This window comes from Somniosus microcephalus, chromosome 4 (assembly GCF_052327205.1).
Source record: "Somniosus microcephalus isolate GS21.2 chromosome 4, FLI_Smic_1.0, whole genome shotgun sequence".
Classification (NCBI taxonomy): Eukaryota; Metazoa; Chordata; class Chondrichthyes; order Squaliformes; family Somniosidae; genus Somniosus; species Somniosus microcephalus.
Window position 1 is genome coordinate 201,805,663 of NC_140990.1, and position 25,805 is coordinate 201,831,467.

Genomic DNA, 25,805 nt, shown 5'->3' on the forward strand with positions numbered 1-25,805 from the left:
GTCAATGGAAATCAGGGGGAAAACTCTCCACTGGCTGGAGTCATACATAGCACAAAGGAAGATGGTTGTAGTTGTTGGAGGACAAGCATCTCAGCCTCAGGACATCGCTGCAGGAGTTCCTCAGGGCAGTGTCCTAGGTCCAACTGTCTTCAGCTGTTTCATCAATGACCTTCTCTCCATCATAAGGTCAGAAATGGGGATGTTCGCTGATGATTGCAGTGTTCAGTTTCATTCACAACTCCTCAGGTAATGAAGCAGTCCATGCCCGAATGCAGATTATTATCTGAACGGCAATAGACTGGGAGAAGGGGAAGTGCAACGAGACCTGGGCGTCCTTGTGCATGAGTCGCTGAAGGTAAGCATGCAGGTGTAGCAGGCGGTTAAGAAGGCAAATGGTATGTTGGCCTTCATAACGAGAGGATTCGAGTACAGGAGCAAGGATGTCTTGCTGCAGTTGTACAGGGCCTTGATGAGACCACACCTTGAGTATTGTGTGCAGTTTTGGTCACCTTATCTGAGGAAGGATGTTCTTGCCATGGCGGGAGTGCAGTGAAGATTCACCAGACTGATATCTGGGATGGCAGGAATGACGTATGAGGAGAGATTGGGTCGATTGGGCTTATACTCGCTGGAGTTTAGAAGAATGAGAGGGGATCTCATTGAAACTTATAAAATTCTAACAGGATTAGACAGACTAGATGCAGGAAGGATGTTCCCGATGGCGGGGGAGTCCAGAACCAGGGGTCACAGTCTAAAGGTAAGGGGTAAGCCATTTAGGACAGAGATGAGGAGGAATTTCTTCACCCAGAGAGTGGTGAACCTGTGGAATTCTCTACCACAAAAGGCAGTTGAGGCTAATTCATTAAATATATTCAAGAAGAAGTTAGATATATTTCTTAAGGCTAAAGGGATCAAGGGATATGGGGTGAAAGCAGGGACAGGGTACTGAATTTGGATGATCAGCCATGATCTCATTAAATGGCAGAGCAGGCTCAAGGGGCTGAATGGCTTACTCCTGCTCCTATCTTCTATGTTTCTTACTCCTGCTCCTATCTTCTATGTTTCTATGAATGCAGCAAGACCTGGAAGACATTCAGGCTTGGGCTGATAAGTGGCAGTAACATTTGCGCCACACAAGTGCCAGGCAATGACTATCTCCAACAAGCGAGAGTCTAACCATCGCCCCTCGACATTCATCGGCATTACCATCGCCAAATCCACCACCAACATCCTGGGGGTCACCACTGACCAGAAACTTAACTGGACCAGCCACATAAATACTGTGGCTGCAAGAGCAGGTCAGAGGCTGGGTATTCTGCAGTGAGTGTCTCACCTCGTGTCTCCCCAAAGCCTTTCCACCATCTACAAGACACAAATCAGGAGTGTGATGGAATACTCTCCACTTGCCTGGATGAGTGCAGTTCCAACAACACTCCAGAAGCTTGACATCATCCAGGACAAAGCAGCCCACTTGACTGGCACCCCATCCACCACCTTAAACATTCACTCCCTCCACCACCGGCGTACCGTGGCTGCAGTGTGTACCATCTACAAGATGCCCTGCAGCAACTCGACAAGGCTTCTTCGGCAGCACCTCCCAAACCCGTGACCTCTTCCACCTAGAAGGACAAGGGCAGCAGGCGCATGGGAACACCATCACCTCCAAGTTCCCCTCCAAGTCACACACACCATCCTGACATAGAAGTATATCGCCGATCCTTCATCGTCGCTGGGTCAAAATCCTGGAGCTCCCTCCCTAACAGCACTGTGGGAATACCTTCACCACACGGACTGCAGCGGTTCAAGAAAGCGGCTCACCACCACCTTCGAGGGCAATTAGGGATGGGCAATAAATGCTGGCCTTGCCAGCGACGCCCACATCCCATAAACTAATAAAATAGTGTTTAGCCACGGTGCTCAAGCGGGGCAGGCATGATGGACCAGCTAGTCTTTTCGTGCCCTCAATTTCGTATGGTCATATGGAGGAAAAAAAAAAAAATTGGGGCTTTTCATTAGTACAATGCAGATCATGAAGCCATTTGATAGAAGTGTTCAGAATTACGAAAAGATAACACAGGGTAGAAGCAGACGGTTTCCAATAGTTGAGGGGTCTAGAATGAGTGGCCATAGATACAAGATTAAATGCAAGAGATTTAGAACAAAGAACAAGAGAAACTGATAACTAGAACATCATACACAGAGATGCACTTCCACAGTTAGTGGTTGAGGCAGAAACTATGTCATCATTCAAGATAAGTGAATAGGATAAGATTGGATAAGGAAAAGGGGATAAAGGGATATGGGAACAGGGTGGATCAATGTGATTAGGATTATCTGCTTCCATGGAGGGCAAACACTGACACAGACCGGTTAGGCCAAATGGCCCATTTCCGTGTTGTAACTTCTATGCATTTCTACGCATCTCCATAGCTCAATGCTCTTAGGCCAGGTATCATCCTCATTGCCTGTCTCTGTATCTTTGTTAGATCCAAAGTTTCCTCAAGATTGGGGGACCTAAACGGTACAGAATACTCCAGATGAGGTCTCGCCAAAGCCTTATATAACCCTTGGCCTTTGTTTTATACTGAATAGTTTGGGAAATACAGCCCAGGACCTTGCTTGCTTGTGTTGCAGCCACCTCACACTGTACTTGAACCTATAGAGAAAAATTACCACTCCTAAGTCTCTCTCCCTTCTTGTCACTTTAAACTACACCTACTCAAGTTGTACTCTAAATCTGAATTATGAGCAGAACTGCAAACCTATCTACATTGAGCGACATTTTTCAATCTTGGGCCTACTTCCCCAATCTATTCAAATCTCATTGTAATCTATTTCCTTCTTTTTCAAAGATCTTCACTCTGCTGCACAGTTCAGTATCATCTGCAAATTTAATAACTGTAATGTCTATGCCCTGCTCCAGATTGTTAATAAACAAAGAGGAAGGGATCCCTAGGGGATCCACAAATCCCTAGGGCTCTCCACTGGTGATCAGACCCCATTGAGAAGCAGCTCCATTTAAACCAACCTTCGCCTACAGCTCTTCAAACAATTTGTAATGAATCACACAATATCACTCTTGACATCAAGGGACTTCATTTTAGCGCTTTATGAAAAGTTGAACTAAACATCTACCACATCTGCTTGATCTACCACTTCTGTGACTTTTTCAGACAACTGGATCAGATTTGTCAAACGTGACTTTAGTTTTCTACAGCCATGTTGCGTATCTCTATCATCCCTAATGATGCTTTTCATTAAATTCCCCACCATTGAGGTTAAACTCAATTAATGTCTATATTCATTCATTTAATCATTTTTTTTAAATAAGGGAACCACACGCAACATCATCCAATCATGTAGCACTTCCCCAGTTGTCAGTGAACCAGTGAAAATGTTTACTAGGCCATCAATAACAACCTTAGCCATTTCCTTCAGTACAGTAGGATAAATTAACCTGGCCTGGTGGGTTTTTCATCTTGCACCCCTTTGATTTTTTTTATTCGTTTACGGAATGTGGGTGTCGCTGGCAAGGCCAGCATTTATTACCCATCAGACGGTGGTGTTGGTGGTGAACCGCCTTCTTGAACCGCTTCAGTCAATGTGGTGAAGGTACTCCCACAGTGCTGTTAGGGAGGGAGTTCCATGATTTTGACCCAGCGACGATGAAGAAACGGCGATATATTTCCAAGTCAGGATGCTGTGTGACTTGGAGGGGAATTTGGAGGTGGTGGTGTTCCCATGCGCCTGCTGCCCTTGTCCTTCTAGGTGGTAGAGATCGCGGGTTTGGGAGGTGCTGTCGAAGAAGCCTTGGTGCGTTACTGCAGTGCATCTTGTAGATGGTACACACTGCAACCACAGTGTGCTGGTGCTGGAGGGGGTGAATGTTTAAGGTGGTGGATGGGGTGCCAATCAAGCGGGCTGCTTTGTCCTGGATAGTATTGAGCTTCTTGAGTGTTGTTGGAGCTGCACTCATCCAGGCAAGTGGAGAGTATTCCATCACACTCCTGACTTGTGTCTTGTAGATGGTGGAAAGGCTTTGAGGAGTCAGGTGGTGAGACACTTGCTGCAGAATACCCAAGCTCTGACCTACTCTTGTAACCTTAGTATTTATGTGGCTAGTCCAGTTAAGTTTCTGGTCAATGGTGACCCCCTAGGCCATTGATGGTTGGGGATTCGGCGATGGTAATGCCGTTGAATGTCAAGGGGCGGTGGTTAGACTTTCTCTTGTTGGAGATGGTTAATGCCTGGCACTTGTGTGGTGCGAATGTTACTTGCTACTTATCGGCCTAAGCCTGAATGTTGTCCAGATCTTGCTGCATACGGACACAGACTGCTCCATTATCTGAGGATTTAGCCTGCACCATTTCCCCTCGAGATATGTAAGCAACCCATTTGAGCTATTGGGCTAGATTTTGCTGTAGAAATAATGGTGAGGTTAACAGCGCTCACCGTTATTTACGTGGAATTACAGAAATCTCGCCCAGAGACCTCAGAGATGGGAACTAAACTCGCCAATCCAGTGTAAGTACCCTTTTAATGGCATCTAATTATTGCCAAATATCCTCTCTGCCACTGAAAATAAACTTTTACAAGTGTGGTTTCATTCCTTCAGATTTTAATTGTTGTTGGACTCTGTCTTCCTTGGCCTCTCTATTTCAATTTCTGTGCCAGATTTGACACTGAATTAAATATTCTAACTGACACTTCTTGGTTCAGCCTCTGCGCTGTTCATTAAGAATTCTTCAATCTGATTAAGGAGATACACAGTTGCTTGTCCTGTTCACACACGTCCCAGATCCCTTGTAGAGGGCTCTCTAATTTACAGCAAGTTTCAGTGCAAAATTCTACAGAAAGTCCGTGGGCAGGTGTGAGTGTAATCTCGCTGTTCATTCGCCGCTGAGTGCAAAATCTGGCCCATAGTTTTAACTGTTCTACAAGGCGTAGATCCAACCCTCAGTACAAGGTATCTGTTCCAAGTCTTGAGCTATACCTTAGTTATCATCTTTAATTTTGTCTCAGTCACCCTGCAAATGTCTTTTGTTCTCTAATTGACTTCTAACAGAATATAAAATAATTTCCCATTATTTTGGCTATTGAACATATCGTCCTTTCTTGATTCATTTTAGCTTACCTAATATTTCTTTGTTACCTTCCCCTGTCTGAAAGACTATTATTCATTTCACAAGCCTTAAAATACCTTTCTTTGCATGCAAGTTACCTAAATCCCCATGAAGCCATTCTAGCTTTCTCTCAGTATCCACACTCCTCAGGAGATATTTGCTTCACAACCTTTCAGGACTATTTTTGGAGGTATCCCATTTCCTTTTCCCTCTTCATTTATGAAAACCAGGTATTTGAAAATGTGGCACCAGCAGAGCATTATCCTGGAATGAGCAGAACCCCATATTTTAAATGTTATAATGGAGTAGTCCAAATCAGCAAGGTGCTTCCCCACCTCTAGATCATATCAAATGTAGCTCATTATTGAACACTAATTCTAAGATATTATCCTCTCTAATGTTAAATTAAGAAGCAATCATTAATTGCATCAATAAATACTTCTTGGGGCCCCCCTTCTCGTGTTCCTACCCCTTGATTGTCTACCCAATAAGTGGATAATTAAAATCTCATTACAATTTGGTCGCCACTTCACCCTCACCCTCACCCCCACCTACCCTCTCCTTTCTACACAATGCATATCGAGGTAGAAGAGATTTAGAGCCATCCTCAAAACCCAGCCACATTTCTGTCAGGGCTGTCAGCTCTTGGTGTTCCACTGCAGCATACAACTGTAGCTGCGTTAGTTAAAAGGTATTGTCTGTTGAAACAGTTTTCAGCAGAGAAGTCAATGACTCCAGTGTTAATATAACTACCACAACAAAAGATCCTGTCTAATTCAAGTATCATAATATACAATAGAACTTTAGACAATATAGTTTAGGTGCCTGCTACAATTTCAAATGAAAATTAGAACTCTGTCACTAAGAGGAGTTAAATACATGTTTTAAATGCTGAGTGAGTGCCAGTGAAGGCAAGTGTCCAATTGAAGCAGTGAGGAAACCTGATTTACATATATCCACTTCCGACCGGCTGATTCACAAGCTAGCACTGGCACCAATACCAGTTTGCCACCCCTTTAAAGGCTAGCTCATTATATGTACACGCTAAAGCTATGGTGGAGAACAATCCTCAATATAAACCAACGGAACAATCTAACAAACCTGTCTGCAGCCAGATCGCAGAGAGGTGTGTTGCTAAGTACAAGAGGAGTACCTAGGCTAAGATTGATAAAATAATGGCTGCATTGTTTGATTCGCCATGGCTACCATGCCTGTGAGAAATTGGCAGAGAACCAGCATAAGCAAATTAACATTTGAGACTTTTATTTTGAGCAAAACTTCCCCTGAAATTTATGCCTTCATTTTATTTCCATTCATAAAAGTTTCTGTGTAGGAATGATATTCTGGTTATCAGTTTCAGTTATAGGCAGATATCTTGATGGATGGAGGCATCTTGGCAACAACTCCTCTCTAAGCGCAACGTTAAGAAAAACTCAGTTCTGACGAAGGGTCATCGACCTGAAACGTTAACTCTGTTTCTCTCTCCACAAATGCTGCCTCACCTGCTGAGTATTTCCAACATGTTCTGTTTTTATTGAAGAAAAACTCACTTTTGCAACTGTTTTAAATTTAATTCTTTAATTTTCAGCATCAAAATTCATCTTAGTCTGATTGCTATCCTTCTCAAATGCTCTGTTTGCATATTATAATCGCTGATAAAAATTTGATTGATTAAGAGTAAAAGAATTCTTAAAAAGTCTGTTCCAACTCAACTTATCTAAAGTCAGAAGATATAAAGCAATCTTTCCATACATGAGCAATCCCGACCGAGACGGTTAGTAATAACTTGCAACAACAATTGGTCTTTCAACTGCTTCAAAGTTTTTCTCATGACCAAACTCGTAATGCAGCCAAACAATTTTACATCTGTAACCATTAGGCAAATCGGAAGTGCTTCACATAAACAACAGCTGTCAGAAGCAATTGTACAAATGCCAATGTACATTTGTATGCAAATCAGGTGAAGGGAAAATAAAAGTTCAATCCAATTGCATGATGACTATTTGTCATTTAACTTTAAGATTTACTTTGCTTGTGCATAAAATCACAATGTAATGAGAAATACTATTCAAAATAAACACAGGGCTCTGTCTTTGCTTTCAGTACTACTGCAGGCTCAACATTACAACAGGAATGAAACCAGCAACTCATGATTAATATGGAAACTGTTGTAGCTAATGCTATATGTCTGCCAAATTAATTAACAGTGCTGCTTTCACACAGAACTAAAATAAGGCAAAACATCTATCCCAACAAGCAAGGTTTGGTGACTGGAAATGTCCAAGTAGCAGTCACAGTTAAATCAAAGTTGTGCACTCAGAATTATTCAACTATACTCTTGCTAGAAATTAACATTTTCTCCAATGCTTCTGTGTTGTCACACTGCTTGCCCAACACCAGTCTTGGATGAGCTGCAATTTCCTCCAGTTAAACATTGCGAAGAACGAAGCTATCGTAGTGGGCCCTGCCTCAAACTTCGTACACTCATCACCGATTCCATCCCCTTCCCAGGTCACTGTCTCGGGTTGTTTGCAACCTCTGTCCTATTTGACAGTGATCGGAGTTTCTAACCCCATATTCATTATCACAAAGACCACCTACTTTCACCTCCTTAACATCGCCTGCCTCTGACCCTGACTCATCCCATCTGCTGCTGAAACCCTCATCTTTGTCAACTCCAGGCTCAACTATTTTAATGGTCGCCTAGCCGGCCACCCACCCTCCACAAACTTCAGATCATACAAAGCTCTGCTGCCTGTATCCTATCCCACAACAAGTCCCACTCGCCCATCACCCCTATTCTCACTGATATACATTGGCTCCCAGTCCTCCAACACCTCAAAATTTAAAATTCTCATGTTTAAATCCCTTCACAGCCTCACTCCTCCCCACCAATGTAACCTCCTCCAGCCCCACAAACCCTCCCCAGAATTCTGCATTCCTCTGATTCTGACCGGTTATGCATCACCCAAGCACCCGCTTCATCCCACCATTAGTGGCTATGCTTTCAGTTATCTAGGCCCTACACTCTGGAATTTCCCCCCATAACATCTCCACCTCTCTCCTCTTTTAAGGCCTTTCTTAAAATTCATCTCCTTGGCCAAGCTTTTGGCCACCCCTCCTAATTTGCCCGATATAAGTAGTGGGGAAAATGCTAGAATCTATTATTAGGGATGTGGTAACAGAGCACTTAGAAAATCATAATATGATTGTGTAGAGTCATTTATGAAAGGGAAATTGTGTTTGACAAATCCAAGAGATTTGAGGTTGTAACTAGTAGGGTAGATAAGGGGGAACCAGTGGATGCAATGTATTTGGATTTTCAAAAAGCACTCGATAAGGTGTCACACAAGCGATTCTTATAGAATTAGGGCTCAAGGGATTGGGGGTAATATATTAGCATGGATTGAGGGTTGGTTAATGGACAGAAAACAGAGAGTAGGAATAAATGTGTCATTTTTGGATTGGCAGGCTGTAATTAGTGGGTTACTGCAAAGATCAGTGCTTGGGCCACAGCTATTTACAGTCTATATCAATGACTTAGATGAGGGGACGGAGTATAATGTAGCCAAATCTGCTGATGATACAAAGATAGGTGGGAAAGCAAATTGTGTGGAGGACGCAAAGAATCTTCAAAGGAATATAGATAAGCTAAGTGAGTGGGCAAAAATCTGGCAGATGGAGTATAATGTGGGAAAATGCGAGGACCCAATTTCCAGTATCTGCATACAAAATTTCTCATTCATAAAAAAAGCACAACTTCCCATGTGCATGTTGAGTCCTTGGTTCACTTGTGCTCAATGCGCTATGCTGCTGTCCTGCCACTCTAAACCATTATAAAACTCAAGAGCTTGCATCTGAAACTGTACTACATAATCATGCTCTGTAACTTCCAGAATCTACATGCAGAGTGATGCATTTTTACAGAGATCATATATAACACATTTTTATTTCTAAGGTTATCAAAAGAATTTCCCCAGGAATGTTGCAGTTTATTGTTTGCAGTGGAGATGTTTAAGCTCAGTGCATAGTACTACATCTACAGAAAATTTCTGTTAATTAAAAACTACTAACAGTTATATTCGGAAGGCTTGCTTTACACAGGAGCAAATCTGTTTTGGAAATTGTGTTTTCATGTGCCTTTTGCTTGGTGCAGGAGCACTGTTTCTGCATGATTACATACAGTCTACAGCACTTTTAAGAAACATTATACATCAGCCTTTAGGGAGTACTGTAAATATAGACACTACTATAATGCACTGAAATCAATTGTTACCATTTCACCGGTTCACGTGTTTTATCATAGCAATAAATTGCACAAGTAAATATTTTGATGTTTCAGTATCATGTAGTAAACTAGTAAAACAAAAAATCAATTCAACTGTTCTGCACATTTTAATGTTTATTATTGTCTGCAATCAGTATTTTACATGATAGAAAAAACAGCTAAACATGATGATTACTTGTATAAATTTAATCAACAGCTGGACAAACTATTGGAGCAAGGTTTTAAACATTCTAATTTGGCAATACTTTTAAAATATAGCATGTTACTATTGGTACTGTACTGCAGACTTGAAAATACTGGGTTCACTGAAATCATTCTAGAAGAGTATTCCTGTCTTCTAGAAAAATAATCCTGCAAATATCAGAACACACAGCAGTATGACAGCTGTCCCTTGTAATGTATGCTCACTAACAAAGAAATACTTCTCTGATTATCCAGTACCTAATGCAAATCTACAAAGTTTGCAACACTGCACACATTATTGATTACAAAGCATAGTAGGAATTACAGCTTCAGTATTAATTCAAGACACCCAGGTGGCAAGCAACAGATGCGATGGAGAGAAAGCACTAATCATAATACAAAACATTTAAAAAGTATACTCATTATCATGTCACAATGGTCAGGCATTCCCTATATTTACCACATACCGAGATGTGACAATGGGCTGGAACTTGCTGCAAAAATAACAGCGTGTTAACAACGCACGCCATTATTAACGTGCAAATCAGCCAGCAAGTTTAGGGGATTAAGAAATATGTTGCCAGTTGCGTATCTCCAGAACTTGGTCGATTTATGCCACTCCACCGTTTGTTTCGCACAATCAGCATCTCGCCCTTAGCCTGCCTGTTATTTTTAAGATCTTTTTAGATTTGCACATTAATTGTCAATTAAACTCACCACAAAAAGTCTGGTAACTAATAGCGCAAGCACCCTTTTAACAACGTGGTAATTGTTAATGCAATGCCAATCAACCTCTCTGGTCCTGAAAGTGAACAATTTAACTGTGGAGTATCATTCCTTCAGGTAGTGAATTGTTCTTACTTATCCTGTGTCTTTTTTTTTCCTCTCTCTTAATCCAATCTTTCTTTCCCTCTCTTTATTTCTCTTTCTGTAACTGATTTGACTCTAATTCACCCTCCTACTCCTTTGTTCTTCAGTTTCTTTCTGAATCCTTAAATCTTATTGGTTAAGGAGATGCATGGTTGATCCCATTGTTCACCAAGTTCCCAAATGCCCAGATATAAAGGTTGCACTTCCAGCAAGTTACAACTCTAAACATTGAGGTAAAGGGTGCACGAAGAACTCTAACTAATGGCGTATGCAGTGAGATGCGCCGCTCCAGCAAGTTCCAGCCCAATATGTTTATTGTAGGCAGCAGGCTCAGCAGAGTGAGTGTAAGTCAGACAAGATGGCTCCTGTGCTGGCAGCTCCCTAGGGAGCTCCTTTGTCATCCTTGACAATCCATTGCCATCCTTTGCTCTCTTTCCCCCCAGTCTCCTCTCTTCTGCTGTTTAAGCTCCCCTGGCTCTAATAGTGGGTGCATTTTTATCCCTAACTGCAAGTTCAAGCTGCAAGGTTAAAAAGTTACCTGAGCCAATTGCCCATCCCCCGACCATGCCTGTTTTTTGTTCTCAGTGAGCACTGGCTCCTCACCTAACTTAGCTCCCAAAGCGAGAATATCAATGCTAATTTGATCCTGTGAGAGACAACATCATTCATGTCCGAGGCCGGGACCCAGGTACAAGGGCGAGCCCAGCAGCGAGGTCAAGGCGCAGGAGTGGCGCAGCGTGAACCAACAGCGGGGTCGGGGCCCAGGGAAGGTGCAGCACCGGCCAACAGTGAGGTTGGGAGGACCACAATGCATCCTACGAAACCCAAGCAGAGAGGACCTGCGGGAAGGAGGGAGGAGGACAGTAGCAGTATGTTTGTGCGCGTGTGCTAGGCCGATGTAGCAGAGCCTGGTCTCCAATTGTCTTCGATCCCCTTGCCACTGGACCAAGACCTTGCTCTGTCAAGCCCGTGTGGAAGCTGGTGTGCAACAGCCACCCCATGTTAAAAGAATTCACGCACAGGCATCTTCCACCCTTTAAAATGAAGTTCGGGACCTGGAACGTCAGGACCCTCATGGACAACCACAACAGTGACAGACCGGAACGCCGTACTGCTATCGTTGCCCGGGAGCTCAGACGCTTCGACATTGACATCGCCGCCCTAAGTGAGACCCGGCGGGCAGGGGAAGGCCAGCTCAAGGAGCAAGGCAGTGGTTACACCTTCTGGAAAGGCAAACCCGAAGAACGACGCTGCCTCCATGGGGTAGGCTTCGCCATAAAAAATGAACTGGTCGGGCGTCTGAGAGACTCCCCTAGTGGTATAAACAAGCGCCTCATTACTCTTCGACTCACCCTAGCCCAAAACCAGTGCGCTACAGTCATCAGTGCATACGCCCCAACACTGGAAGCCACAGACGAGACCAAAGAGGAAATCTACTCCAGCCTCGAACAATCCCTGTCCCGAGTCCCAACGGGCGACAAGCTGATCCTCCTTGGTGACTTTAACGCCAGAGTTGGAAAGGACACAGACTTCTGGAGAGGTGTGATCGGCAGAGAGGGGGTAGGGAAAGCCAACTCCAACGGTACCCTCCTCCTGTCGAAATGCTTAGAACATGGCCTCATCATAACCAACACCTTGTTCCGTCAGAGAGACAAGTACAAGGCTTCATGGCAGCACCCTCGTTCCAAGCACTGGCATCTGCTGCACTACGTCATCGTCCGAGTGAGGGACCGCAAGGACGTCCGCATCACCCGCGCCATGACAGGAGCTGATGAATGCTGGACAGACCACCGCCTAATCCGCTCTGTCATCTCCATCAATGTAGCCCCAAAACAGCAGTGGCAACAGATACAATGCCGCAGGAAAATTAACACTGGAGCACTCAAATCCCCCGCTAAGAAAGCCCTATTCAGCCTGCGCCTCAAACAACCTGACTCCCAGTGATGCAGAGACACAGAGTGCCCACAGCGTCTGGTCTGCACTCAAGACCCCCATAATCAGCACCTGTGAAGAGACGCTCAGTCACTCAACCAGGAAACACCAAGACTGGTTCGACGAGAATGACCAGGAGATCCAGGAGCTAATAAGCTGCAAGCGCAAGGCATTTCTGATCTGGAAACAGCAACTGAACTCGAGAGCAGCTCTGCAGAAGCCTGAAGGCCGAGGTCCAACAAAGGACTCGCGACCTAAAGAACAGATGGTGGGTGGAGAAAGCGCAGGAGATCCAGCAGCTGGCCAACAACCACGACGTGCGTGGGTTCTTTAGCGCAGTCAAGACCATCTACGGCCCAAGCACCCAAGGCCCTTCCCCACTGCGGGCCAAGAACGGAGAGGTACTCATCAAGGACAGGGAAGCAGTCAGTGCCCGCTGGAAGGAGCACTTCGAAGATCTCCTTAACCACGACTCTGTCTTCGACACGAGTGTCCTCAGCTCCATCCCGCAGCATGCTACGTGCCACCATCTCAGCACAACCCCAGCCCGGCATGAGGTTGAAAAGGCCATCCGACAACTAAACAACAACAAGGCCTCAGGAGCAGATGGAATCCCCGCCGAGGCACTAAAGCATGGCGGAAAAGCACTACTGGCGCGAATTCATGAACGCCTTTCTCTTATCTGGAAGGAGGAGAGCATGCCAGGGGATCTCAGAGATGCCATAATTGTGACCATCTTCAAGAAAGGTGACAAGTCCGATTGCGGTAATTACAGAGGAGTTTCCCTGCTATCTGCCACAGGGAAAGTCATCGCATGAATCCTCCTCAATCGCCTAATCCCAGTGGCCGAAGAGCTCCTCCCAGAGTCGCAATGCGGATTCTGCCCACTAAGGGGCACAATGGACATGATCTTCACCGCACGTCAATTACAAGAGAAATGCAAGGAACAGCACCAACCACTGTACATGGCCTTCTTTGATCTCACAAAGGCCTTTGACACTGTCAACCGCGAGGGATTATGGCGTGTCCTCCTCAAATTCAGCTGCCCTCAAAAGTTTGTCACTATCCTCCGCCTGCTTCACGACGACATGCAAGCCATGATCCTGACCAATGGCTCCACCACAGACCCAATTCACGTACGAACCGGGGTCAAGCAAGGCTGTGTCATCGCACCAACGCTCTTCTCAATTTTCCTTGCTGCAATGCTCCATCTCACCCTCAGTAAGCTCCCCATTGGAGTGGAGCTAACTTACAGAACAGGCGGGAGGCTGTTCGGCCTCCGGTCTGTAATGATCAGTAACCTGTCATTCTGGAATGGTACACTAGGTGGTGCTGTATGTATATAAGAGTGGGCTACCCACAATGCACCAGGCTACCCACAAGGCAGCAGTCAAGATGGAGGCCTCTACAGATACTGTACCTAGTCCACATGTGCTCAATAAAGTGTCTAGCAAAAGCAGGCTGTTCATTAATAACTAGTCGTTTTTATTAAGAACATAACATGGTACCAGGATTGGCAAGATCTGCTGAATATTGTGCAACGCGACATGGAGAATTTGAAGCCACCAGAGAGTTTGAAACTCACAGGAAATATCGACTACAATTGGCAGACTTTTAAACAACAATTCAAACTCTACATTGCTGCCATCGGGTACGGTACGAAGCCAGACGCAAGGAAAATAGCGTTGCTGCTCACGGTTGCAGGCCCACAGGCGATAGAGGTATTTAATACATTTGTATTTAATCCAGAGGAGAACAGAGAAAAATTAGACGATGTGCTAAAGTAGTTTGATACACATTGTTCTCCCAAAAAGAATGAAACCTATGAGAGGTACATCTTCCGTTCTCGGACACAGCAGCAAAATGAGACTTTTGATAGCTTTTTGACTGATCTGAAACTGAAAGCACAGACATGTAATTTCTCTGAGCTGAAAGCATCCATGATTCGTGACCAGATTGTGTTTGGTATTCATGATAAAAAAAGTCAGGGAACATCTGTTGAGAGAAACCGAACTAACATTGGAAAATGTTATGAAAATATGCCAAGCCAGTGAGTTACCTTGACAGCACGCGAAGACTTTCAGTAATAATGCGATTGTAGTAAGTGCTGCTGTCGGTGCTGTGTCCTATAAGGGGAAGAAACATGGGCAGAACAGAAATGAAAAGCAATCGGAGGAAGGAAATTTTAATTGTAAATGCTGTGGTTACAAACACCAGTCAAGACAATGCCCAGCGTTTGGAAAAATGTGCACAAAATGTCATGGAAAGAATCACTTTGCCAAACAATGCTTTTCAAAAGTAAAAACAAAGAAAGGGCAACAAGTCAATATGACTGAGGACACTGATTTAAGTGAGACATTTTTTGTACGAATGGTGTCATGTGACAATGTCAAAAATGATACAGAAAATGTGCAGCCCTCAGATATGGACAATGCCGAACATAAAATTAATGCAGTAAAAGAGGACAAATGGATGATCCCACTGCAGATAAATGGAGCATTAGTTACATTGAAACTAGACACTGGGGCAAAAGCAAACTTAATCAGTATGAGTGACATTAAAAATATGAAAGAAAAGCCCAAAATACAGAAAAAGTCAGTACTACTGAAGGACTATAATGGACAGAAAATAGATAGCTTAGGTGTATGCAGACTTAAAGTGACAGTCAAAGACAAAGTGCATCATCTCATGTTTTCTGTTGTGGCTGAAGGACTTGATTCACTACTGGGTGACAAAGCTTGTGAGGACTTAGAACTGGTCAAGAGAGTCTACCGTATAAACTGTGCCATAAGCAGACCAGATGACTCGGTGGATTCTGTAGTGAATAATTTCCAGGGTGTGTTCAAAGGATTTGGAGTTCTACCATTCACATACAAGATCCAGCTAAAGGAGGATGCTCAGCCAGTGGTACATGCGTGACCGGCTCAAGAATGAACTGGACAGAATGACCACACTAGGAGTCATCAGGAAAGTCGAAGAGCCAACAGACTGGGTTAACTCCATGGTATGTGTAAAGAAAAAGAACAATGATCTAAGAATATGCATGGATCCAAAGGACTTAAATGCAAACATAAAACGTGAACACTACCAGATTCCCAAGCGAGAAGAAATCACCAGTGAAATGTCAGGTGCCAGATACTTTACAAAGCTCGATGCCTCACAAGGATTTTGGCAACTAAAACTGGATGAAGAGAGCACCAAATACTGTACTTTCAACACACCATTTGGCAGGTATGGTTTCCTCAGAATGCCTTTCGGGATAATATCTGCATCTGAAATCTTTCATAGAGCGATGGAACACATAATTGAAGGTCTGGAAGGAGTTCGGGTCTATGTTGATGACATCATCATCTGGGGCTCCACACTGAAAGAACACGATGAGAGACTGACTAAAGTGCTACAGAGCATACGCCGGAATGGACTGAAGCTCAACAAAGCCAAGTGTCAGTTTGGCGTCCAGGAAGTCACTTTCCAAGGAGATAATCTATCTGGTAAAGGAATAGAGCCAGATATGGAAAAAGTAAACGCCATACACAAAATGCCCCGACCCACTGACAAAAAAGAAGTGCTACGCATCAGGAGGATGATAAACTTCATTGGAAAGTTCATTCCTAACTTGTCAGCCAAGACAGCCTGTCTGCAAGACCTGCTACGTAAAACAAATGAGTTTGCATGGACAGAAAGACATGAACAAGAGTGGATAAACCTCAAAACAGTGCTGACAACCACACCTGTACTCACCTTCTTTGACCCAACAAAAAGAATCAAAGTGTCAACGGATGCATCAAAAGGTGGCCTAGGTGTGGTCTTGCTACAAGCAGAGGGTGAAGATTGGAAGCCTGTTGCCTATGCCTCCAGGTCTATGACTGATACTGAGTGTCGATACGCCCAGATTGAAAAGGAATGTCTAGGCTTGGTAGTTGGACTAGAAAAGTTTCATGGCTACTTATATGGACTTCCCACCTTCACAGTTGAGACAGACCACAGCCCACTGGCTGCCATCATAAAAAAGAACCTGAATGAGATGTCTCCAAGGATTCAACGACTCATGATGAAGCTGCAAAGATATGACTTTGAACTGATCTACACACCAGGCAAATACATAGTGTTAGCAGATGCACTATCCCAAGCACCCACAATGAGTCATGTGAGCTCTACTGAAGAAGACGTGGATGTTCATGTGAGTATGGTCACTGCTGCGCTGCCCGTGTCAGACACAAAATCAAAGCAAATAGCAGAAGAAACAGTAAAAGATACAGTATTACAAACAGTAACAGAGAACATTCATCATGGTTGGCCAAAAGGTTCCTGTCCAAAATATTTTCACATAAGGTCAGAATTGAGTGTCGCAAGTGGACTATTACTAAAACAGAACAGAATAGTCATTCCACAGGCTCTACGTCAAGACATGCTCAAAAGGATTCATGAGGGACACCTCGGAATTGAAAAATGCAAAAGGAGAGCAAGAGACACGGTTTATTGGCCTGGCATAAATAAGGACATTGAGAACATGATAGGCATATGAGAGACATGTCAGAAACACCAAAACAAACAAGCAAAAGGAACCAATGATAGTAGCTGACATACCAACAGCAGCATGGCAAAAGGTTGGTATGGACCTTTTTCATTTAAATGGTAAAGACTATCTAATAGTGATTGACTACTATTCTAACTATCCTGAGATGGCACTGCTCTCAAGCACCACAGCAAGCAGTGTCATAATGCATGTGAAATCCATCTTCGCCAGACATGGAATTCCCAGGATTGCTGTTAGCGACAATGGTCCGTGCTTCAACTGTAAGGAGTGGCAACAGTTTGCAGCACATTATGACTTTCAGCACATCACATCCAGTCCTTTGTATGCTCAGTCAAATGGTAAGGCAGAGAAAGGTGTTCAAGTTCTCAAGCAGCTACTGAAGAAAGCGACAGAAAGCAAGTCTGATCCTTATCTCGCCCTGCTGAGCTACCGAGCCTCACCTTTAGACTGTGGTTCTTCACCTGCTGAACTACTAATGGGTCGCAAGTTGCGTACCACGCTACCCTGCTGTGCAAAAGAAAAGCAGAGTAAGGAACTGAGACAGAGACTTCAACTGTTAAAGCTGAAACAGAAATCACACTTTGACAAGTCATCCAAAACTCTGAAACCATTGACAAGGGATGATGTTGTCAGGATTGAGGACCCAGATGCATGGAACAGGAAAGCTACAGTTCTTGAGGAAGTAGGACCAAGGTCATACACTGTTAGAACTGAGGAAGGTCAGATTCTCAGGAGGAACCGCCGTTCCCTCCTGAAAACACAAGAAACTATCCAAGAGCAAATCGATGACAATGCCGCAACTGAATCTCGTCACTCACCACCAGAACAATCTAACACAAATACACATACAGGCTCTCATGAAAACACATCAGACTTACCTGTGCTGAGAAGATCCACACGTGAAGTAAAAAAGCCTGATAGACTTAATCTTTGAGCACAAAGAAAACTACATTGAAAATGTATTGACTGTTGAAGATGTTTATGTTATGATTGTTTGATATTGATACTGATTTTGTTTAACCTCAAAGAAAGGGGGATGTAATGATCAGTAACATGTAATTTTGGAATGGTACATTAGGTGGTGCTGTATGTATATAAGAGTGGGCTACCCACGATGCACCAGGCTACCCTCAAGGCAGCAGTCAAGATGGATGCCTCTACAGATACTGTACCTAGTCCACATGTGCTCAATAAAGTGTCTAGCAAAAGCTAGCTGTTCTTAATAAAAACGACTAGTTATTAATGAACATAACAGTCCAGATCCAAGGTCGTCCCATCTTCTGTCGTCGAATTACAGTATGCAGACGATGCTTGCGTCTGCGCTCGCTCGGAGGTCGAGCTCCACACCATCGTAAACGCCTTCACCGAGGTATACGAGAGCATGGGCCTTACACTAAACATCCGCAAGACGAGGGGCCTTTACCAACCTGCCCCCACCACGCAGTGCTGCCCGATTATCAAGATCCGCGACGGGGCCTTGGACAACTTTCCATACCTCGGGAGCCTACTGTCAACAAGGGCAGACGTCGACGACGAAGTCTGACGCCGCCTTCAGTGTGCCAGTGCAGCCTTCAGTCGCCTGAGGAGAGTGTTTGAAGACCAGGACCTCAAACCCGGTACTAAGCTCATGGTCTACAGGGCAGCAGTGCTACCTGCCCTGCTGTATGCCTCAGAGACATGGACCATGTACAGCAGGCACCTCAAAGCACTGGAGATATACCACCAACGCTGCCTCCGCAAGATCCTGCCAATCCATTGGCAGGATAGGCGCACCAACGTCAGTGTTCTTGCTCAGGCCAACGTCCCCAGCATCGAAGCTCTGACCACGCTCAATCCGCTCCGATGGACGGGTCGCATTGTCCGCATGCCCGATACGAGACTCCCAAAACAAGCGCTCTACTCGGAGCTCCGGCACGGCAAGAGAGCCCCAGGTGGGCAGAGGAAACGCTTCAAGGACACCCTCAAAGCCTCCTTGAAAGTGTAACATCCCCACCGACACCTGGGAATCCCTGGCCCAAGACCGCACAAAGTGGAGGAGAAGCATCCGGGAAGGCACCGAACACAGAGTCTCTTCGCCGGGAGCAAGCGGAAGCCAAGCGCAGGCAGCGCATGTCAACCCAAGCACCCCACCCACCCGCCCCTTCAACCACCGTCTGCCCTACCTGTGACAGAGACTGTAGGTCCCGCATTGGACTAACCAGTCACATGCGAGCTCATTTTTAATGTGGAAGCAAGTCATCCTTGGTTCCGAGGGACTGCCTAAGAAGAAGTGTGAGCGTGTGCAAGTATGTGTGCGTGCACTCTCTTATGAGGGAAATTCTACGATAGTCAGAGAGCACCTCACACTTTCTAGAATGGGGAAGGGAGAAATCATACAGAACTGGCAATTTGGTCAGGTTATCCAGTGACAAAGTAAATGCTTTTTTTTCGTATCAGAGTCCAACTTAATCGTCCTCCCCTAAAAGTTAAAAGTAATGCTCAGATAGAGTTCCACAGGCATCAAAGTAAATGGACTCCCCCTAAGCATAATGGGAATCCCCCTTTGTGATTGGTTGGGCCAGCCCACGTGATCCCATGGAAGCTTGTGAAGTGCCTGCACCACTGGGATGCATGGGTCTTTCTGCCAGCGTGCGCCTGCAGGCCTAAGACGGGAACAATCCAAAGCTCCAAAGACAGCAGGCAAGTACGAAGTTTTCTTACAGTTCGGAGGATTACGTGGGTGGCAAGCCTCCAACTGCAATTTCCAGGCCAATGAGTTAAACAATTTCAGATCATAACCTCTTCCCCCATTTCTTCCAGACAGCAGTTGTTGCTGATGATTCTGCCATTCCCATTTACACCTCTTCTAGACCCATCCTTTGTTTCTTTACTTGTCTAATTACCATCTCCTTTCACCTTGTACCATCATCCCTTTTGTCATTTAATTTCTCCTGCCTTCCTCCCCATCATAAACCTCAACTTTGTTCTTTCCTCCCCTTCCCCCTTTCCCTGTACTTGCTTAAAACCTGTTACATCTCTAACCTTTTCCAATTCTGACGAAGGGTCATCAAACTTGACCACATATCCTACAAAAAGGCAGAAATAACTAGGACCCATACTGGTTCCCATAGCAACACCTTTTATTTGGTGTAAGTGAGTAGAGTCAAAGGAGAAGTAGCCGGTCTTGATGATGGAAGGTGGTGGTGGATGGAGACCTAGTTTGGTGATGTCACACAATATTGCCATCAAAAATGTGGTTTTCATATATCAGAAAAAATATATTTTTGACAGCTACCATTTAAACATAGTTTTGGAGTAGCAAACAAGGCTAATTAATTCACAGGACTACATGCATGCTAAAAAGCAGAAGCAGCATGCTATAGCCAGGGCTAAGCAATCCCACAATCAATGGATCAGATCAAAGCTCTGCAGTCCTGCCACATCCAATCGTGAATGGTGGTGGACCATTAAACTACTAACAGGAGGTGGAGGCTCCATGAATATCCCCATCCTCAATGATGGTGGAGCCTAGCACGTGAGTGCAAAAGACAAGGCTGACGCGTTTGCAACCATCTTCAGCCAGAAGTGCCGAGTGGATAATCCATATCAGCCTCCTCCTGAGGTCCCCACCATCACAGAAGCCAGTCTTCAGCCAATTCGATTTACTCCATGTGATATCAAGAAATGGCTGAGCGCACTGGATACAGCAAAGGCTATGGGCCCCGACAACATCCTGGCTATTGTGCTGAAGAGTTGTGCTCCAGAACTAGCTGCGCCTCTAGCCAAGCTGTCCCAGTACAGCTACAACACTGGCATCTATCAATGTGGAAAATGTATGTCCTGTCCACAAAAAGCAGGACAAATCCAATCCGGCCAATTACCGCCCCATCAGTCTACTCTCAATCACCAGCAAAGTGATGGAAGGTGTCATCGACAGTGCTATCAAGCGGCACTTACTCACCAATAACCTGCTCACTGATGCCCAGTTTGGGTTCCACCAAGACCACTCTGCTCCAGGCCTCATTACAGCCTAGGTTCAAACATGGAGAAAGGAGCTGAATTCCAGAGGTGAGGCGAGTGTGACTGCCCTTGACATCAAGGCAGCATTTGACCTAGTGTGGCATCAAGGAGCCCTAATAAAATAGAAGTCAATGGGAATCGGGGGGAAAACTCTCCAATGGCTGAAATCATACCTCGCACAAAGGAAGATGGTTGTGGTGGTTGAGGGTCAATCACCACAGCCCCAGGACATCGCTGCAGGAGTTCCTCAGGGCAGTGTCCTAGGCCCAACCATCTTCAGCTGCTTCATCAATGACCTTCCCTCCAACGTAAAGTCAGAAATGTGGATGTTCGCTGATGACTGCAGTGTTCAGCGGCATTCACAACTCCTCAGATAATGAAGCAGTCCATGCCCGCATGCAACAAGACGTGGACGACGTTCAGGCTTGGGCTGATAAGTGGTAGATAACATTCGCGCCACATAAGTGCCAGGCAATGACTATCTCCAACAAGCGAGTCTAACCACCTCCCCTTGACATTCAATGGCATTACCATTGCCGAATCCCCCACCATCAACATCCTGGGGGTCACCATTGACCAGAAACTTAACTAGACCAGCCACATAAATACCGTGGCTACAAGAGCAGGTTAGAAGCTCAGTATTCTGCAGCGAGTCTCACCTTTGACTCCCCAAAGCCTTTCCACCATCTACAAGGCACAATTAAGGAGTGTGATGGAATATGCTCCCCTTGCCTGGATGAGTGCAGCACCAACAACACTCAAGAAGCTTGACACCATACAGGACAAAGCAGCCCACTTGATTGGCACGCCATCTATCACCTTAAACATTCACTCCCTCCACCACCAGCGTACCGTGGCTGCAGTGTGTACCATCTACAAGATGCACTACAGAAACTTGCCAAGGCTTCTTCAGCAGCACCTCCCAAACCTGCAACCTCTTCCACCTAGAAGGACAAGGGCAGCAGGCGCATGGAAATACCACCACCTCCAAGTTCCCCTCCAAGTCACACACCATCCTGACTTAGAAGTATATCGCTGATCTTTCATCATCGCTGGGTCAGAAAATCCTCGAACTCCCTCCCCAACAGCACTGTGGGAGTACCTTCACCACACAGATGGCAGCGGTTCAAGGCGGCTCACCACCACCTTCTCAAGGGAAATTAATGCTGGCCTTGCCAGCGACGTCCACATCCCATAAATGAATTAAAAAAATCAACAAGGTGCACCCCAACAATCCTTCCAATTCATGCAAAATATAACTTGGCTTTGGTGAAAACTCCATTTATAATACATTTTAGTTAGGCACTACAAAGCTTTACTACTACCATTCTAAATGGTGCACATGTAATTCAAAGTCACAAACAATATATCTTTAAAAAAAAAAAATCAGGGTATGGGTGTCATTGGGAAGGTCAGCATATTGCCCATCCCTAGTTTCCCTGAGGTGGTGGTGTTGGGCTGCCTTCTTTGAACCACTGCAGTTTGATGCAATGGAGTGATTTGCTAGACCACTTCATAGGACAATTAAGAGCCAACCGCATTGGTGTGGGACTGGAGTCACGTACAGGCCAAAGTGGGTAAGGATGATAGGTTTCCTTCCCTAAAGGAACCAGTTGTGGGTTTTTTTTTAAACTTCGAGCTTTTTAAAAAAAAATAAACTGAAATCAAATTTTCAAACTGCCATGATCAGATTTGAATTCACATTCCCAGGATTATTAGTCCAGGCCCAGTAGCATCACCACTTAACTACTATACCCTCAGTGAAAAAATTGGTTGACTACATATACTTTACGAGTTTATTTCTGTGAATGTCTGCAACTTGGTGGACTTGGCTGATGACACGCGAATGTGTGACTTCTGCATTATGGAGGCAAGGTACAGAAGTCTTTGGGAATGCAGGTCTTTGTGAGCGCAGGTCTTTGTGAGCTAGTTAGGGTGGGGTGGCGCAAGTACAGGTGGGGGAATTTTATTTGGTTTCATAACTTTTATTTAATGAAAACGCTCAAGTTATAACTTGCTGCCTCTTTTCTCTGGCTGCAGGCTGATGGCTCTTGCGTTCCACCTCTTCTCCTTTCCGTGCACCCTCCTTCCTTTTCTTCATCATCATTGTGTTAAACATCTGGGTTGGCAGCACATTACCAAATGAAATGAGTCACATCTACTCAGGCATCCGTTAGTGTAACTTCATACATCGAATGCAGTAATACATTCAACAATTTACAAGACTACAGCATTCACATACCACTGGAATCCAAATGTTCAGCTTTTAAATGCTACAGTGCGTCATTGGTTCAGATAAGAGGATAAAGAATGAAGAAAACTTTGCTCAAGTTTCATGTCCTTTTGCTTTGTTCACATCGATTTGTTTGAAATTAAAGCATGCTTTCTGAAAAATGTCATACATAAATGCTGGCCTTTTGCCAGCGACACCCACATCCGGAGAATGAATTTTAAAAATCTTTCTTACTTCAAAAGCAGAAGATCCCACGTTTTCTCTGTTGACCAGTAGTTGATCTTCCAAAGAATCTATTCCTTTATGTAACAGTTACCTACATTAAAAAAACCCAGAATAAATGACCAAGAAATAGCACATCCAACTATATATATTTAAAATAAAAGTAGGGCACCCTACTTCTCATGGAGGTCTTCATCACTAAGATTGAGACCATCTTTTCAGTTTCCTCTACCACATCTCCTCCTTGCCAATTAAACCAAACCTCCCCCAAGGTTCCCCCTGCCCTAGCCCTAAACCCCAATCCTTTTTCTAATTTCTCGCCCATCTCCCTCCATGCCCTCTCTGAGCTCATCTTGCCCAGAGTCCCACCTCCTGTTCTCTTGGCATCATTCCCACTAAATTGAGAAGTGGCCAACTTCCTTTCCTGTCCCCCCATGCTAGTTGGCATTCTAAATGGTTCCCTCTCCTCAGGTACTACCCACCTCCCTTTCAAAACTACCACCCCATCTCCAAAGTCCTTGAATGTGTTGTCAGCCCCCACCCACCCCACCCAATCCATGCCCATCGTTCCCGCAACTCCATAATTCAATCTCTCCAATCAGGTTTCTGCCCTGCCACAGCCTGAATCGAAGTCACAAATGACATCCTCTGTGATCGTGATACACTATCCCTCCTTGGCCTTCTTGAACTCGGCAGCCTTTGACATATCCAACCACACCATCCTCTACCAATGCCTCTCCTCCATTGCCCAGCTCAGTGGATAAGCCCCCACTTGGATCAACTCTTACCTATCCAATTGTAGCCAGCACCTCTCTAAACCACTCCCCCCCACCACCCCCCCCAACTTAAAACACACCTCCTTGACCAAACTTTTAGTCACCCCTCCTAATAACTCCTTTTTTGGCTCAGTGGCAAGTCTACAGATTCAGGAAGAAATCTTGAAAAGGCTACAAGGTGAAATCAGTGATACTTAATTTACACAAAGCTTTAACAGGCTTTTAACCTGCTACTTAAAATAACTGCTTCTGTGGTATAGTCTAGAAGCTGCGCTCAAAATCAAAAGAAATCATCTGCAATGATGCACATTACGGCAGGGGTGGGAGGTAATTAACCTCATGGTTTTAACTTAATTGCCTGTAACTCAATCAATAAAACCGACAGAATACTGAGCTATATTCCCAAATCATTACAGTACAGGTTGTTGGCCATTAGGCTGAAACGGTATCATTCTCTGGTCTGGCCCATCCATGAATGCTCCCTTTACTCCTGGTCACTGAGGCGCAAACATCCAAGCCCTGGAGACAATGAAGAGAAGGGCCAAGAAGGCTAATCTCTAGTGGCAATGCAATGAGTTATAATTAAAAACTAGAAAGCTTAAACACTTGTCAGGTGCCAACTAAGCATCAACTTGACTTACATATTGGCACTCCTGCCTCTGAGTCAAAAGCCCTACTCTAAGACTTGAGCTCATAATCTAGGCTGGTATTTAATGCATTGAAGAAGTGCTGCATTGTTGGGAGTCACTATTCCTCCAATGAGACATTAAGCCGAGGCCCCATCTGTCTGTTCTAGTGGTTCATGTGGGCATAAAAGATCCCATGGCATTACTGCAAGAGCAGGAAGCTCCCTCTAGCCTGGTCTCCCTCAAACAATACCTTGAAAAACAGAGAGATTGTTTGCAAGACCTTGCTGTTCAGGAAGATGGATAGCCACGTGTGAAAAAATGTATAATACTGACAGAACGATCCAAGGGGGAAAAATTCGGTTGCTTTGCACCTCCCGTTAGCGCCCTAAGAGGACGCTAATGGGTCGCAAAGCAACTAGCGCGGTGATGTTTGCGCCGCTCGCGAAATTGACCAGACATTTTGCGGTGGAGCTAAACACTACCACCACGATCTCCTGCGCCCGCAGATCGTGACGTCAGTCGAGCATGTAACGCCCCGGTGGCACCCCCTGCCTTACCGCCTGCCGCTAGCAATGACTAGTTGAGGGGAGCGTTTTGCAGTCGGGAAAGAACTGGGGGAGCGCTATTTAAAGGCAACCGCTTCCTGCCATTTTTTGTCAGCGACATTTTTGCACCACGCATAGAGAGCAACTTCTGGAGAGATTCAACGCTGTGTGAAGGAGTTTTGGGTACTGAGCTGCACTTTGCAGGTTCATTTTGATTTGACCTTCCTTGCATCAATTTAGAAGAGGCTATGGGGGCTGCACTCTGAGCTCTTTCCCTGGGTCTCTCCATTGTTCTTTCCAACAGATTTGATGTACAGGTCTCTCCAGGCCGAGATTCTAGGCTGCAATGAGCAGGGTGTGGATGGAGAGCAAGCTCGACCCTCCCCTTTAAGAACTGGCCGGCACCAATGTGTCTGTGTTCCATTGCTAACTGACATCACATGAGCTTCGCCAGCGTTCTGAGGTAGC

At 44.9% G+C, this 25,805-nt stretch overlaps 1 protein-coding gene across 1 annotated transcript in view; it reads right to left on the minus strand.

Moving 5' to 3' along the window:
- The window catches only part of map2 (microtubule-associated protein 2), a 444,966-nt gene that overhangs the window by 398,138 nt on the left and 21,023 nt on the right, over positions 1 to 25,805 (minus strand). Inside the window, exon 3 of the mRNA XM_085985712.1 lies at positions 23,400 to 23,481. The gene's annotated coding sequence lies outside the window, so the exon portion shown is untranslated. The remainder of the gene's footprint in view (positions 1 to 23,399; positions 23,482 to 25,805) is intronic.